This window comes from Camelus dromedarius, chromosome 2 (genome assembly GCF_036321535.1).
Source record: "Camelus dromedarius isolate mCamDro1 chromosome 2, mCamDro1.pat, whole genome shotgun sequence".
NCBI lineage: Eukaryota > Metazoa > Chordata > Mammalia > Artiodactyla > Camelidae > Camelus > Camelus dromedarius.
Window position 1 is genome coordinate 82,247,724 of NC_087437.1, and position 18,169 is coordinate 82,265,892.

Genomic DNA, 18,169 nt, shown 5'->3' on the forward strand with positions numbered 1-18,169 from the left:
AAATAGAGATAAAGCACAGATGCTCACAGACACAGTTCAAAGCTATGGCGGCTTGGTGCTGAGTGTAGTTCCCAGGGAAGGAGCTTGGCGGTGCCATTCTCGCTGCTGGGGATGTGCGCTGCCTCTAAAACCGCTTGCTTGCAAAAAGGAGGCTGATGCTATTTTTGCTATTTGCCTTTTTCCCCCGCATAAAATCCTCTTTGGATTTCCTTAGATTAGCAAAAACAGGTACTAGTATAGGTCTTTTGTAGAAGTGAAGCCTCTTAAAGTGAACTTTTGAAAAATGGGGGATACCTTTATGCTCTCACACAGGTTAAGCAGCAGGGTAGACAGTAGACTTTTGTCTAGGCGACTCACATGGCTTGGGGCATCAGTTAAGTTGTCTTCATCCCCACTGCTTGGGTATGAAATACTGTAAAGGTAACGCTGAAAAGAATGATCTGTGGAGCCAGAGTAAACTTTGTAACGTGCCTCTGTTCTAGTCTGTTTCTCATATAATCATGGGAATTTCTGCTGCCTTAGGAATGACATGCTAGCTTGTCACTCTTTTTCCCAGACTCATGCCAAGCAACTCGGGATCACTTGGGGAGAATTTATGGAGAAACCTTAGCCCTTATGAATTACCCTAGGGAGGAGTGATAGCTTTTTTTTGTTTGTTTATTTTTCTAGTTACACAGCCCTTACTTTTTTGGCCCCAAAATGACAGCATGCTTTTAGGAAAAAATACAGAAAAGAAAAAGAAATTAAAATCACAGTATTAAACAAAAAACAGAGCCAGTCGGCAGTGTCTAGGAACAGAGCCACTGGAATTCTCTCACCTTCTTTATGAGTCAGAGGCATTGTCATTGGGAGTTGATGTTTTTTCTCCCTTTTATGGCACCTCCTAGCTGTGTGACCCTGGGTAATCTGCTTGCCCAAATAGAGGCTCCATTTTTTTCTCATCTTTAAGTTGGGAGTGATAATACCACCTTTTGCAGGGTTGATATAAAGAATAGAGATAATGAGACCAGCACAGTGTCTGGTCCTGTTAGACATTTACTAGATACTGTCTATTATTATAACTAGTTATGATGAGTTTGAGTTTCTCCCTTGGATGACTGTGATCTACTTATTTTCTCAAAGGAGAGGGTGCTACACCACGCTGCTTTTGGAATTCTGGCCTCACAGCATTGTCTTTGTAAAGGGGAAAAGAAATCCTGGAGTAGGGCCCTAAAAAAAATAGTCAGTTTGATGGGGGCAGGAGGTCTGAGTGTGATTGATAAACCAAATAGTCCCTATGTACATAGTCCCCTAGAATATCAGTGTGTTCCTATTCCAGGAATTAGCTCCCTATTGATAGTGAAAAAATAAATGCTCAAGGAAGATGTTTGGGTAATGATCTTGGTTAATGAATGGTGGTTATGGTGAAACAGAGAATCATCAGCTCAGGTACTGTTGAGCTAATTCACGACATTATCTAGGCTCTTTGTTTACTGGACTTATTGCACATCGTTGGCCATTTATCTATTTGTAACACAATATCCAGACACTGGGAAAGAAGAGGAAAGGAAAAGATCATTTCAACCTGTCCAATATTTCTTTCTTCCTTTTCTTTCTTTCTCTTTCTTCCTTCCCCCTTTCCTCCTTTTTTCTTTCTCTCTCTCCTTTCTTTCTTTTCCTCCCTTCCCTCCTTTTCTTTCTTTCTTCCCTTCCTTTTCTTTCTTTCTTTCTATCACTTCTCACTCTCTTTTAATTACTCCCCCATCTAACTTTGTTTATAAAAAAACTTAAATTATTCTGGTATTTCTGCTGCTATTATTATAAAGAACTGAGCCATAGAACCAAGACATGTTCATCTGCTTCTTTTGTTCCCTTTTCTAACTGGTTTTGGAAATCACATTGGGATTGTTTCTTATTTTATGGTTTGACATAGCACATAATCTATATTGACACTCCATGTGTATTATATATTAACTAGCATCACTGAATATACCTTGTCCCAGATCCTAAACTGTTCCCAAGTTGTTTCATAGAATACCAGTCCCAAGAGATGCTCTCAGGTTGGGAAGATTTGTCATCAAATAAGTTGAAGGCACACTATTTACTGTAACTTTTTTGAAGTATGAAGGAATACATAGCATATTAAGGTCTTTATGAAGTCTTGCAGTGAATAAAACTGATCATATTATTTCACTGACTATCTCTATTTGACCACAGAACCTTTTTCTGCATAAACACATTAATATCCCAGGTATTACTGTTTTTGAAACACACTTTTGAAAAAGCTAAGGAAGCGGCATGCAGAGATTTTATACAATATAACAGTTATTTAAAATATCACTTTTCTCCATTTAAAATAGAACTTTTAAATCACAAGACCTTTTTTCTGTGTGAGGAATTTTCTTTTGACCGATGTCAAAATACGAATAGGTGAACATAAAGGCCTCTTGAGACTCTTCCAGTTGTAATTTAATTATTGTTTCTTTTCCCTTTTCTACCTACCCTTGACCTCGCCTGGCCCCTTGAGACATGTAGAATTGTCCTCTGTACGCTAAGACACAAAAAACGCTCTTGATACTTCCTGAACAGTTATGTGCTTATTTGGAATTGTATTCCGACTTAGTTCTGTACGAAGACTAGGAGCCAGCTCCAGGTGTTGTGAATACAGTCCCTTCACTATGCATGCTTAAGTAGCGCCATTCTGTAAAATACTTGGCAAGACCTCAGGTGTCTCTAAATGGTAAAGAGCATGGTTATTTGAGAATTGCTTTTCTATTTAAGTTAAGTAAATTAAGGCACACAGATGATCAATGACTTGCCCGAGGCCCCAGAAAGAGTCTAGATGTTTCAGGGATTAAAACGTTGAAGATTTTCTGGAACAGGGGATTCTCAGCACAGGTATACATACAAACTTCATAGCTTCGTCTCTCCTGAGATCAGTAATAGTCTTAGAGAAAGGATTGCTCAGTATTCCTGTCAATGTCCTATTTTTTACAAAGCAAGCAGCCCTTCTCTGGTGTGCCAGGGATTTATTTTTTTATGGTCCTAATTGATCTCTATACCCCAAAGGGTTCTGAATTATGCAATTGTCTCAAGTCTTAACAAGCCATCCCCACTCTTCCGTGCAATGGAAATGTTCAATGGAAAGAAGTTCACTTTGGTCTAGGCAAGGCTCTGGCTCCTCCCAGGAGAGATCAGTACCCAGGAGTGCAGGTTCTGGGCCATCCTGATTGGAGAAGACTGGCCCATGTCTGCCTCCTTCTCTCTTCCAGCCCCCACCCCCCACCCCACCTCCTGTTGACGAGAGAGTGTAGTCCTGGCAGGGCACCAAGACTTCCCTTTGGAACCCATGAGATCTTCTCAGCCCTCTGCTCGCGCTGCACTCATATCTCTCTGACCCCCAGCTGCCTTGGTTTATTGACTACTGAATTGATCATTTAGTTTTGGCTGGTGGTAGCCTTGGAAAACAACGTTTTCTAAGATTGCCTTGTTTTTCCTTCAGATAAACTTCTACAAGCCTTGACATTTCTGGCATTGGTGAAATGCAGGTGATTTATTCTACAGGCTTAAATTGGGAATTTTTTTTAAAAGAAAACCAACAATGTGATACACTCCTGTGGTACATTTTAGCCACCAGTTGCAAAGGACAACTTGTTCTGTCTTTTATCAGAAAAATTCAAATCTAAAGGCACCCTCTGGGAACAAGTCAGTTTTCTATTTTGAGACATTCAAACCCCTGGCTCCCTCTACTGGTCAACAACCTCTCTCCCCACTCATTTGAACAGCAGGGGACTGGACTAAATTGGGAGCTGGAAGAGGAACTAGATGTGAGGATGGACTAGGGATTGTGGATCCATTAGCGTATTTTTTGCTGCGGATCCCTTTTCTTCCCTCATTCTTCCAACCTCAACAGTATTGGCCACCTAAGCCACAAATTCTTAGCTCCACCTAGTGTCCCCCACCATGTACTCCTTGGCCTTATCTTGTGTCTGCCTTTTAACGATAGGCCACTTATTCAGATTTATAGCACTGATGAACACCATGAGCCCTGGACTTTAAGACAGGACAATCATTAAGTTCCGATCTTGAAAGAAATATAATAATGTACATTCATCACTTTGAATTTATGAACCAAGTTTAGATTTATCCTTAGCGTGCACATGGCATGATTGTTGGAGGAACATGTAAATGGGAGGCTAGCTGACATAATGTCTCCCAGCTGCCTGGAGACAAAGCTCTTCAACCAGCTCTGAAGACTTGCCATCCTCTTGTTGGGCCGAGAACAGCTGCGGCTTAGCCACTCTGCTGCTGGGTAATGAAGTAAACCAGCCATAGTTGCCCTAATATGTGAAACCTTAACCACAGTCCAGAATTTCAGTAAAACAGCTGTTTTATCTAGCTAACAGAAAGGACTGGAGAAGCTCCCCGACAGGCTGATACATTTTATTTCCTGGAGAAGCCAACAGCTGACACCCACTTCCAGGCATATTCAGTTAGAGTTGGAAAAGTAGTACATGAAGTGACTAATTGTCTTTAATCTCAGCACATCAAATGATGCCAATACCTAAATATCCTGAAATGTAAACACATCAAGGGAGCTTAAGAAAGATAGTCTTCAAGAAAGACTTAACTTAAAAGTTGTGTTTTCAAAGTGATGCTTAGTCATAGACTGTAAATTTTAACATACAATAAATCCATTTCAGAAACACAACTACTATTTCAAAGATATGCAAACAATTGTCAGGCATGCTTTAGAGGAAAGGAAAGATGCATCTGTGGTAACATCTGTCCACTTACCAAGGTAAAGTCTTTCCAGAAAAGATACATAAATATTCTTTTCTATGTTTATCATTTCCCACACAGGGTAACTTTATGTATTACCAAAAATTGTATTGTTATCTTAGCAGAGAACATTTTGATGACATGACATTTGTGGAATTAGTACCCTGGGTCAGAGTCAAGTCTAAAATGAGGTCAAATGAGGCTGTTTTCTCAGTGGAAGTCCAGTAAAGGGTTAAGAAGAGCTTTAGTAGATGCATGCATACAAAGCTTTCACCCCTGTGAGCCAGTCTTCAAATGGTGTTATACTGAAAGAAGCCTGACCCAAATAGGATTTCATCGCCCAAACACTTGAGTGGGTCTTAGCTCAGACAATCACTCACATTAAAAATCTCTTCTCCAGCACCTCAAAACTCTCCAGAGTTCTGTTTCAGAGGAATGGACCCTCTTAGCTGCACCATCCTCTCTCTATACTGTTGTCCTCCCCGCACCCCCCACACCCCCCTCCCCGTGTTGTAGCACTTCTTATGCCTGCACCCCTCAACAGCTACGTCCCGCACAATTTTCTCTGATAGTCTATTACGGATATTTTGTCCTTTCTCTCCTTAAAGACCCGGGGAGATGCTATGTGGTTATATTGGCAACCCATTGTCAATGGGGTAGGAAAAGAGAAAGATTATGCTGGGAATCATCACATATTTGTTCTGTCACATAAAAATTGGAACTAGATCTTAAGCCTGCTGCAAATAATAGTTTTATTTCTAGAACTCAGGTAAATGTAAGAAGGACTAGTCAAAGTACTGCAGGCCACGGAAGTGGCTTCTTGATAAGGCTTGATAATTTAGCCATTGATAAGGCTAAATGATCTCTCTTACATTTCCTAATGCAAGAGGAATCTTAAATTTGATATACTTGAGATTTGAGCTTCTACAAGTTCCTATAGACTTACGAGGATTTTTATGGAAGGAGGTAAGAAATGTGGATATTTTACACTTAGCCTCTTTTCTTCACTCACTCATTCAACACATATTTACCAAGGAGTTACTGGGTATCAGGTCCTGGAATGGAGGATAATCACACAAGGTCCCTATGATGGTGGCAATCAGTGATTTCACTCTTCACCAAGGATTGTGTCAATGTTTCCAAACATTCTGTAGTAGAGGTATAGCTGCAGCCCCAAACCTCTACCAGTTATGGTTTCTGAGAAGACAGTATGTTACATTCCAAGAGAACTCTCAGTGTAGTCAGAGACATCTTAGATACACATTATATGAGGAAGACACATTATAGTTATTCAAGAGAGAACACTGATCAGCTTGGCTGTATGAACTCCAGCCCTGGTTCCGTTACACATGTCTGGGTGAGCTTAGGGAAGATATCAAGCTCCCTGACTTTTCTCATCTGTAACATTAACTTTAGTTAAAATTAGCTCCAAGGATCCTTTCAGCATTTATATGGTGTGATTCTCTAAGTTTTTAAACCTAAGGAAGTTAGAGTAGGGTCTAGGTAAATAAAAGTGCTTGAAACTTCATTTCAGTTTGGAGGCATGTAGCAAGTTTAAGTTACGTTTCTTCTAGGTCTATGAATTAAGGTTTAGAAAAATGTAAAGCTTTTTTATTTGTTGGAGTGAAAATTTAAATCCTTTTAAGAGAAGAATGAGACTTTTGATAATGAGAAATGCCGCAAGTATGAGTGGTACTCCAGAAACTTGATCTATAAGAATTGAAAAGAGATTTCTTCCACTGAAAGAAAAAAATAGGGTGGCACAGAAGGGCATGACTGCATCTGCAAATACTGTGCTGAAGGAGAGAAGGGCAGCTTTTGTTTTCCAGGAAGGACAATGGAAGTGAGCCCAAAATTAATAGAGGAGATTGAAGGTGGACCACCAGTGTGTTTTAACATTTTACATATCAGCTATAGGTGTTCTGTAGGCTTTTGCTATTATGTTACATTGAGAAGTTAGAATTCATTATTATTTTAGCTGATTACTCTATGATCAGCTCTTGGGAACATTTTTGTTTCAGTCACTTCAGCTTGATTCCATGCAATTTCAACGGCTTTGTGGATTTGCAGACACAGGGCCCCCAGATTATAGACATTCCGACCTTGTGTGACTCCCTTTAACCCCCTTTCTGCAAATCTATTTGCTTGAGGACAGACTATAAAGAACCTCATTCCTCAAACAGCAAGCGTAGTTACCAAAGCCATAGTGGAATGTCTGATTAGTGGCTTCTGTGTTGGTGCTGAAATGTGGTTAATATTCTTTCTCACTCTTCACTCTTTGTGTCTCTGCAAAGGAGAACTTTTGCAGAAATCTTGATTTACTACTGTGGGGTGTAAACTGATGTTAATGACTGCCAGATCATTGGAAGATCTTTTGCATCATATCCTTAGGATTTTGTAACAATCTGTGAACTGATCTTTTTTTTTTTTAATTTAAATTTCTAGATGCTTTGGGTAGTAAGGGGTCCTTTTTACACAATGCTAAAGTGATTCTCTAAATTCCAAAGGGCATTCATTTTTTGCTTAACCTCCTCCTCTTCCCTTTCTCCCTTTCTCTTTTTTTTCCTTTTCATTCAACATCTAGAACAGTGAACCTCTCAGAAGATCACACTCTAGTCTCAAGTGCTATACCTTCTTTAAATTATACGTATGTAAGTTTATGGGGTTCTGGTGGAAGAGAAGGAAGCCAAGGCCTGCAGAAAGACCTAATCTTCAGAGGGTTGCTTAGAGGACCAGAGGGTGGGGGATCACACTACATGTTGCCATATCCAAAGGAATGACCATGGCTAAGTAGGAGTAAACAGCTGCTTCTAACTTCTAACTTGCAAATAGTTCCCGGACACTGGGCCCTTTGGGAGCGTGAGAGGTGGATTTGTTGATGTAAACCACCCATTAATTAAAAATACGTATGAGGGTTTTTATATTCATAGTTTTAAATCATAATTGGCAAAGATCTATGGGTTTTTATGTGGGGCAGACCTGAAGTCATTTTAGTCTTTAGAACCGAGCTACTCTCTTACGTTAGAGAAGGGCATGGTAGAGACAGAGCTTAACTTATTAGTGGAAATACTCTCATTGATTTAAGAAAAATAAAAGAGCAGATATGGATTTTTGCTCTTCAGTGTCTCCCCATCTTCCACCTGAGTAAAGGCAGAAAGAAGTTGCCTTTGTGAAAGAGATTCTGATCCTTCCCTTCTCCCGGGGCACTTCCCGGGAGCCATCCCGCCCAGCTTACCTGTAATTCTCACTCATTCCTACCCTCTCCTCTTGATTTCTGTTTCACAAATGGAAATAAGGTGGGATACACTTTCTGATCATGGAAAGAATATTGTTTTATAATTCTGAGAATAGTAGAAAATGTAAAATGTGGGCAGCAGGCCCACAAAATCAACACAGCACCCTCCCCAGGTCTCTAGTCAAATGGGGCAGCTGCTCATCTTTTCTTTCATGAGAAACATTAAAGGAGTCATTCAAAGCCTGCGGAAATGGTGTTGGGTAGGTACAGCCATGAACCCAGTCCAGACGCAGTGGTTATCGTGGTGTAGAGGAAACTTCTGTTATGTCTCCTCATCCCGCGCAAAGAGGGAGACTTTGGGGAAACTCCATGAAACCCCACCACTGATTTTTCTATGAATGTAAGAAGGGCAGTGTGGAGAAAGAATCACTTTGAGTGCCTGGTAAAGACCCTGGGAAAGTGAGATCACGAACAGGCAGAGATGATCTCACTCAGTTATTTAGGGTGTTGAACGTGATGCACGCAGGGAAGGCAGTTACTGTGAAATGGTTCATAGCTGGTAGAGTGGATTAACTGCCAGGAAAAGCAGAAGCAAACCCTGGGAGAACACTTTTCATCCCCAAATTTAGGAATAACAGGGAGCTCTTTTACACTGGCAGCACTTTTTTATTCTCCCAGAAAAGATAACTTTCCTCAAGGGGATCTGGTGAATGAAGCAGTGTATTTTCACCCTTGTGATGATGGGCCTGAGGCCGGCACTAACATAAAAGAGGAATTAGCTTGGACATACCACACACTTGGTTTGGCCTGGTCCCATACCTGTGCTCTTGTCATGGTTGATTACCCACTTACAGCAAATATGAAGCAAATATGAAGCAAACAGCCTGCACTGTGGCTTAAGATAAAAGGTATTTTAATAAGCTCAGGTCACATATTATCATGGCCAATAGTAATTTTATATCATTTTCTTAAAGGAAACTGCACTCCTTGCAATAATTTTTTCCAATGAAGCAAAATTTCACATGACAGAACATTTTACATGTAATTCTTTCATTTGAATAATAGCATTGAATCCTCTTTGTATCCAACAGAATTTTAAGATATTTTTATAATCTCTTCTGATATACAAACAATAAGGAGGAAAGGTTTGGAAGACCCTCAATTAAACTTCTAATGAGTCTACTTTCTTTAATAGTGAGAATTAAAAAAAAAAAAAGCTTTGGAGAGTTTTCCCTTTTCAAGTGAAACAATATAAACAACCCCCTCCCCCCCCAAAAGTAACTTTTTCCTCTCTTACTTTAAGAACCTTGAGGGCTGAACTAGTGGTTTGGTTTCCTGACTGCCAGCTTTGGTTTGCATCTTGTGCAATTCCCCAGAGGAAATATTTGAAGAGGGTTTTTCTCCACATAAGAGGATTTCATCCCACACAGCCCGCAGATTCTGAAGGCAAACTTCATGGACCAAGTGTCTGTTTTTATAGAAGTAGCTACGGAGTATATTTTTCCTTTCACAGGTGCACACCACTCACTCTTAGACCTCAGAAATAAGAAGGTAAAGACTGAAGTCTTTCCAAATGAGGGTAGCTTAAGACACCATATTTCAGTGAGAATCGGGTGCCAATCAGGTTGATTTTCACTTGATGAGGGAAAGAGGGTGACAAGCAGGGATCGAACTTCCAAAGCTTTCAAGCTGATCTTTCTTTACAACCGTCTGATGTAAACAGAAGTATTGTATAATCTGGCCTGTATTTTCCCTCTTACTGTGAAACATATTGAAACGCTTTATGTTTAGGTGTGTGTGTAGAAATTTGTGGAGTTCTTTTATACTCTTTCTTATTCCAACACTATTCTCATTTTAGGACGTCTAGAAAAGATAGCTCTGTGAGAGCACATTCTGCCCCAGCTTGTAAATTTGGATTTGTTCTTTGCTATCTACCAGCCACCTGATTACGGTCTCTGTGCAAAGGGCACCGGTTCACATCATTTTTTCCAAGCACTTAAACCTGGAAAGATATTTATTAAAGGACTCACAGAAGCTGTCTTGGGGGATTGGAAAACATCGCAAAATTGTTAGCAGACCTTTGACGGTGCTATTTTTAGGAAACTAATTGTGTTCTTTTAAAGTACATTTTTGACAATGGGACAAAGTTTTCCTTGCCCCCACCGATATGTGAAATATTTACAATGAAAAACATCAGTAAAACTCCCAAACAGATACACTTTAACCTCAGCAGCAGCCAGCAACAGGGGAAAAGTGATTTAAAAGGAGAAAAGGGTTTTTTTCTTTTTTTTTTTGCAATATTTATGCTGCTGTTCCTGCCCAAAATGAACTTTTATTTTACCGTTCAAACAGAAGTTTGTTTTCAAACCAGTTGCTGGTTAAAGGAGCAGCTGATCTGGCATCCATAGGAATCAGCTCTAACCAAACAGTAAGCACGTTGACCAGAGGAAGCTTATTCCCCCGAAGCAACCCCTAGTAGGTCAGATGCCTGCAGCAGTGTTATCTTACCTTGAGCACGTAAGATCCAGGAGAGAAGCTCGGGGGCTCCCACAGGAGAGGACCAGGAGAGCGCTCTGATCCGCTTCTGGTAACATGCACTTGGCTTTTATGGGCAGGTGGGAGGAGCTGCTCCTCATAGTAGGTGGGCAGAGAAGGAGGGCGGACGGCAGCCCCGGGAGGAGCTGGACACTTCTCTAGGGAGGGGCGGAGAGGGCAGAGCGAGGAGCCCGAAAGAGGGAGGAGGGGCGGGGAGCGAGGGGGGTTAGGAGCGGAGGACGCAGTTGAAACGGGAGAGGGAGGGAGAGAGGGAAAGGAAAAAGAGAGAGAGAACGGAGAGAAACAGAGATACAGAGAAAGCGGTGTAGACCACCGACAGGGAAAAGGTTGGAGAGAGAATCAATAAGAGACAGAGACGCCCAACACGCAAGACAAGGAAGGAAAAGGGGATCGGATTATTTTCCCTTTTTGTATGACATTTTTGATGGTGTGTGGAAGGGCGGGTGAGATCTGAGGGGCTATGATAATAAAAGGTGTTTTCTGTGAATTTGAAAAGCTGAATAACAGTTCAGGAACCTTGAAGGGTTCAGAGTCGAGCCAAAACAGGGGAAGCTGGCCATCGGAGTAGCACATCCCAAGTGCGGGGTGGACACGCAGCGGGCAGAGCGGGTAGCAGACCTCCATGGCCGCGATCCCCGCGGTCTCCCTGCGCCCCCAAAGTCCTGGTCTCCCACCACCCGCGGGCAAAACCTAGCCCTTTCACTGATCACTCCTGGCTGTGCTTTTGGACCAGAAAGTTCTCCCGGTGCTGCCGGCAGTGAGCAGCACCCAGAGGCCCTTACGGCGTTAAGGTAAATCCAGCAAAGGTTGGAGAGGATCAGCGGAGATTGGCTTGTGGAGAAAGGAACCTCAAAACCGGCCTCGGTCCTCCGACATCTGCTTATGTAACAGGATTTCAGGGCTCTCTGCCCTCTGGTTATTTTCGGTATTTTAAAAACTCTCATTCCTAGCAATTGGAAAACGTCTTGGTGCCATAGCTCTCTGTGTGTGTGTCTTAAACATTAAGAGAGGATTCAACCAACAAGAGGCTGAAGGATAAGGCTGAAATTCTTAAGAAATACATTCAGAGAAAGAAAAACAAACTCCTTTAGCTGCTGAGTGGTGACTCACTTCCTAGTCCCAGCTTGATTTTTGCCACCAAAGGAATTAAAGCATTTTCAAAGAGAGAACCTGAGCCTTGGGGATGAGGGGTACTGACAGGAGGAAGGGAGGGGCAGGGAGATGGCTAGGTGGGCCTGGGAAGAGTAAGAGAACTAATTTACTGAATTTACTGATATATAACTCTCTCTATATATCTACAGCCATGTATGTACCTATATAAAACTTGATTTAGTGTTCACTACAACCTTATGAAGTAAGTATGATATATATCCTGTAGACTTTTTAAAAAAGGAATTTCAAAAGGGTTAAGCAACTAGCTCAAGCTGACAAGAAGTGGAACCACGGCTGGTGAGCTTGCAAAGCGTGTGCACTCTGTGAGTCAGGCCACCTTATAGAACACCTAGCCTGGGCTCGGGTTAGATCCTGATGTCTTTGGAGGTGAGGGTACCAGACTCTAAAAGAAGGAAGAATGATGGCCAAGAGCAGGGTTTGTCAAACTAGGTACTACTCAAATCTTGGGCCGGATAATTCTTTCTTGTGGGGACATCTGGGAATTGTAGGATGTTGAGCAGTATCTCTGGCCTCTACCCACCAGATTCTAATAGCACCCTCCTCCCCAAGTTGTGAAAATTAAAAGTGTCTGTACACTTAGCGAAATGTCAGGGCTGTGAGGCAAAAATCCCCTCCTCCTTTTAAGAACCATTGGTTTTTAAAAGATCCACAACTGTGCAAAAGGATTTTAAAGAAATTCACTAAGGACATACCCAACAGTGGAATTTGGATAATAGTAATACTAGCTACCATATGCGTTAAGGTTACACTGGACATCATTTTTAAATATTCATCTTCCCATATGTCTGCCTCTAGAGCTCAAAGCCTCAAATTGCTTTTTTTTTTTTTGATAACTAAGCTTATTTTCAATTGGATACACCTGGGAGTCAATAAAGTAGAACCTTATGTGCTCAGGGTATGAAGGAAGATTAACGATATATGAGATGAAAAATTTAAGCTCTTTATCATATATAAACAAATTTGACATTAGAACCGTTATCCAAATGTTACTTCTGATGTTTCATGACATTGATTATTTGTCTTAATATTTATAATTTTTTATCTCTAGGTCCCCATTTCAAATTATATTCAGTAACCTTTTGGCGGTGAAGAAGTTACATCTAGTGGTTAACTAGCTAGCAGAAAACAAGTGCTCAATAGATACATATAGTCCAATTGAATACATGACACTATTGAATACTGATGCATAGAGAGTGGCCAGTATTTATTGGTTTAATGAATGAATAAAAGAATAAATGAATGTTTAGAAACCTAGAACTTTCACATTAACTTTCCTGCCCATTTGCATTGATTTTACTCTCTTCTCACTCTCCATAACTCAGTTTTCCTCCTTCCAAATAGTATGTTTGAATTTCGAGGATGTGGCTAAATCCATTAAACGAAGTCTATGAAATGAATAACCCTTGTTACTGGACATGAAAAATAAGACTGCATTCACTAGTCTGGGGTTGAACCCTGAGATTAATGTGATTTTACAGGCAAGGTACCACTTCTGGCACTTTTTAATTTAGCAAAGAAATGTTTTCTGGGCAGACTAAGCAGGACCTAGTTAGAGGAGCATCTGGATGATAAATATATTAGTAGGTAGCCTCATCAGATTATAGCAAATCATCTTTTCAGTCCTAATTTAATGCCTCCAGACATTCCAGTTCCATCACATCGTTGGAAAAATAGAAACAGAAAAGGCAAGAAAAGCACTTTCAAAGGGAAAGCAATTGACAGCTATCTTTTCTTCTCCCTTTCTTTCTATCGCTCCCTCCTTTCAAACCTGAATATCCAGCCACTGTAACAAAAGATCTCCTTTCATTTCCTTTGGATGGTGCTAATGATTAGTTCTATTTCTCCAGTTCACACTTGCCCAAATCTGATTCAGTAGCATATCTGGACAGCAAGTCAGGAATCCAGGAAAGTGATCTCTTTGCTGACTCTTAGAGTGCCTTCTAGAATCTCTTGAAGGTGACTGAGGTTTGAAATGACCTAGTTTGGCCTTCTGTGGAAAGAAAGGAATCCAATGACAACATACTAGATGCTCTGAAGTTTCCATTGTATGAATATAATAACAGCTACAGATGATTACCTTATTTTAAAGAGCTTTGAAATGGAAACTTTTTTTTTGTGCTTATTTAGAATTAATCAGTTAACAAATATTTATTAAGAATGGATACAGACAGTGTGGGTATTCAAAGCAGAGGAAAACAAGAATGTAGATCTGTTCTCATGGAGGGAAAAAAAGCATGAAATCCTATTAGTTGGGTAGCAAAGAGATTTCAGGGAGGAGGTAGCATTGGAGCTGAGCCATGGAAAGTCGCATTGGGATAGATGAGTGATGAATAATAGAGCAAGGGAGGGAATGTATGCAACTGGGGAAGGCACAGAAGGGAAGGCACAGAGTTATTGGGAGGATGGTGAATTAGTCAGCATGACTGAAGTGAAGGGTCTGTGCAGCAGAACAATGAGACCAAGAAGCTGGAAAGGAGATGGGGAGGCAGTGTGTGGAAGGCCTTAAATGTCACCTTGGTAGTTTGAACTGTATACTGTAGGCACTGAAGAGTCATTGAAGACTTCTGAGCAGTCAAATGGCTGAGCAGTCGATGGAAATGGTGGATCATTAAGAATTCACTTTTCTTTGAATAGGGTCTTTATAGTAGCTCTGCACATAAATATTTGCCTGTATGTCCAGAGCCATTAGTATCCTTAGAAACAGAGAAATCTGAGTGTCTGTGTCCTGCAGACTTGTAGGTCTGTGTGAGGTGGCAGAAACAATGGTGGTCCTAGCCCAGAGTATCCCTACATGTCCTGAGTGGTTGTAAGGAGATGGGAAGGCAGGATTCTTCCAGGGTGTGGCCAGAATGAATGTGAAGGTGGGTGTCTGCTCTGTGTGTCAGAGGAGCCAGTCTTTCCTTCACCTGTTGTAGCTTTAAGTTTATCAAAAATATATCTATCTCAAGACAATAGGTCTGATATAGGAGATCCTTGAATTTTCACCGATGGCAAACTTCAGCCTTCAACTTTTCCTGCTACTCCTAAGTGCTTTAAAATGCAAATGAATGGGTCTGGGTCTAAGCAAAAAATCACTGATGATTTGCAGTTTGATGTACAGAAATTTGCTCTCCATCTATCAAATGACCCATCAGTTAGTCAGCCTACGCTTGTGCTAAGTATCACCAAATATGATCTTGGACTGCAAGGCACTTACAATTGCCAGCTCTCCTAGGACATTTAAAGTAGGGTTTTATTTACAAAAATTGAAAAGGCTCACAGCACAGAAGAAAGGCACACCTCTCCTGCATTCCAAAGGAACGTTGGATTCTGTGAGTCACTGCTTTCCTGTTGGCCCAGATGGTAGAAAGCTGACTGACGTGGGTGATCCCACAGACGACTGCCTCAGCTTCCGCAGGCTTTATAAAGAGCACTGGACAGAGAGTCAGGAAATCAGGGGTTTAGTCCCAGCTGGGCCACTAACTACCCATGAAAACTTAGGGCAGATGTTTTATCCTTTTTGGATTCAGTGTCTGTATGTAAAATAAAGAAGCTTAACCAAACATTCTCTGAAGTTCTTTCCACCTTTCAGCTGCCTGCTTTCTGCCAGTTGGTCGATGCTCTTCTTGCTCAACATCCCCATGAAGTCAACCTGCCATTCAATGATACATGTGCTCAATTTTAGACTTGGGAGTAAGAGCTCATAATGCATTAGTCCAGTGTTTGCTACAAGGGGATCACACCCCAACACTGAAGCTTGTCTGTATTCTAGGTACAGAATCCCCAAAGGTGGGATATACCATTGTCACTTAACTAGCTCTTAACTGTAACCATTGTCTAAGTATCAGGACTTGGCAGAAATCTCCTGGATTTAGCCATTAGCCTGTAAATCTTGAAGTTTTTTTTAACTTTCTTCCTCTGAGTTAAGTAGTGATTCTCCTTTTGATTGATGGAAATGTAACCACACCACATAGATCCCCAGTTTCTGAAAATTCTATCCATTATGCCAGTTTTACCTGATGTCCAAATAAATTGATTTGATTTCCTAAGAAGCTCTCTTCGCCCACTGTGAATTCTTCCCTCTCCTAGTTCCTCACCTCTTTGTATCTTTAATTAGGAAAAATTTGGTTGCCCTCTTCAATATAGACAAATCACTGTGGTCTTTTTTAGTTTCCCAAATAATTGCATGTTTACTAGGGTCTCTGAACCTTTTCCCGGCTCATTCTCTCCCCATAACCAATGGCACCTAACGTCATTCCATTCTATTTCTGTTTCTTAATTTCATTTGAGGAATTCTCTCATGGGGGTAGTGCAATGGGGAGGCAGAAGTATAGTCCAGGGATTTTTTTCTTACTCTAGAGTGGAAAAGTAAAAGCTTTCCAGGGTGCTAGAGAAATACAGTTAACCCCTACCATATAGCATCTTAGATCCTGTCTAAGATATGGGAGTGTCTGATCCTAGACATCCCTTGCTGAATAATTCTTAATACTGCTTTATCTTCTACCCTCCATTCTTTCTAATTGTGGCTTACTCTCTTATGCTTTTATTAATATTTACCTCTTACTCATTTTAATAAATCCCTTATTTCCTGCTCAGAGTCTTATCTTATATAAACTAAGATTTTCTTGAAAAACTTAAGTGTGAGAGGCAAAAATGTTTATCTGAGATGAGAGATCTAACAGGTGCCCTGGCCTTAGACTGACATGTCCTATCCCCAAATCACTTTGCCTCTTGCCCCCACAGCAGTTACCCTAAAACCAGCGATGGTTACGTCATGCCTTCACTCAGACACCTTCAACAACACTACACTATTTATTAAAAAACCCAAATATTGTACAGCACAGGGAATATAGCCAATATGTTATAATAACGATACATGAAGTATAACCTTTAAAAATTGTGAATCACTATGTTGTAAACCTGAAACTTATTTAATATTGTACATCAGCTATACCTCAATTAAAAAAATCCGATTTGTCTTCTTGCATTGAAGATCCCCCTCCAAGATTCAAGCCCAGGCTTCATTTCCAATTTCATTTACATACCCTGTGCTCCAGTCAGGAGAAACAATTTGCTTTTCACAACATCTGCACCCTTGATTCTTCATCTTCTATGTGATGGTGGTTGGAGGGTCTGTTTCCCGATCCATCTATGGACACATGCTCAAATTCTTCATTACTTCAAAACTGCCTTCTTCAGGAAATGTTATCTGATGTTTTTCTGAACCTCCCAGGAAAACTGGGACTTCTGACATTTTCCTCTGTTTACTGTTTTATACATATGCTCACTTATTTTCTCCTCAAATTCACTGCTCCCTCCTTGAAGACTTTTTTCCCCTGACACCAGGCCTAGTAATAGTGTGTGTGTGTGTGTGTGTGTGTGTGTGTGTGTATTTGTGGGTTGTAGAACTTTTTTGCAAATAAATCATTATGTTCTCTCCTACCTTTCTCTCTTCTTAGCCCCTTTTTCTCCATTTGGATCAAAAAACATTCACAGCTGCTAGTATGTTTCTGGCAGGGTCATAGAAACTGGGGTTCAAAAGACCAATATGACTTGGTTCCCACTTTTGAGGAATTTAAACAGTCTGGTGAGGGAGACACAACTAATTTCCACTCAGCATGGTAAATTCTATTGGTGAGGTAAGTACTGGGCACTATGGGAGCTCAGAGAAGGCCCTTGCTCATGATGAGAAGCTTTGAGGTGGTTACTCAAGATGCCAGGTGTAAGTCAGAGGATGGCATCAAGAAATACACAAAAAAGGAAAACTTGGTCCTTCTCTGTGCTTGTTATGGGAAAACCACAATGATATGCTTTGTGTTTTCTGGTGTGGATCAGGAGGGTCAATCTGCGTGGTAGCCTGCACATCAAGTCTTCCTGCCTGGTTAGTCAGTCGAGATGCAGGGTTATTTGAGCAGATGCGTTTCAATATTGATTTGAGATAAAAAAAAAAGCCCAAATGCATTCTCCTGGTATACACCATTACATACTGACAGTTTTTACTGGCTAGATGAATGAATAATAGGCTGCACCTAATGCTGAATGCACTTAAGAATTGGAGCCACTTGTTTTTGGATGCTTTGTGATGCTTGGATACCATCTCAAGATGTCTGGTTCCATCTATTTCCTTTAAAGGCAGACATCTTCCAAGATCACCTTAGAGAGTGTCCATAACAGCAAGTGGGACAATTTAAAGTTCTACCTTGGTGTTTATATTATTCACGAATTTATTTCCTAAATGTGGATATATAATGGTTGGCCCTGGTAATTTCTGTTTAGAACCACCACATGGTTTTGTGAGCACACTCAGTGGGCCAATACCAGATCTCTTCATCTCTGGCAGTCCAGTCCACTTGTTTTCCTAGAAGGGAAGTCACAATCTTGGAGTTTCACTCCATACATGAGGAAATAGGCAAGTCTATTTGCAAGATAACGTTAAAAACACCACAGCCATTGACATGTGGTTAA

At 40.8% G+C, this 18,169-nt stretch overlaps 1 protein-coding gene and 1 pseudogene across 3 annotated transcripts in view; both read right to left on the reverse strand.

Annotated features, from left to right (window-relative positions):
* COL8A1 (collagen type VIII alpha 1 chain) overlaps window positions 1-10,611 on the reverse strand; it is a 146,216-nt gene extending 135,605 nt beyond the window's left edge. For all 3 annotated transcript variants that reach the window (XM_064496100.1, XM_010978482.3, XM_010978481.3), the window contains exon 1: window positions 10,505-10,611. The gene's annotated coding sequence lies outside the window, so the exon portion shown is untranslated. The remainder of the gene's footprint in view (window positions 1-10,504) is intronic.
* Window positions 1-11,176, reverse strand: part of LOC135318773 (mitochondrial fission regulator 1-like) — an 86,867-nt pseudogene extending 75,691 nt beyond the window's left edge.
* Between the last annotated feature and the right edge of the window lie 6,993 nt (window positions 11,177-18,169).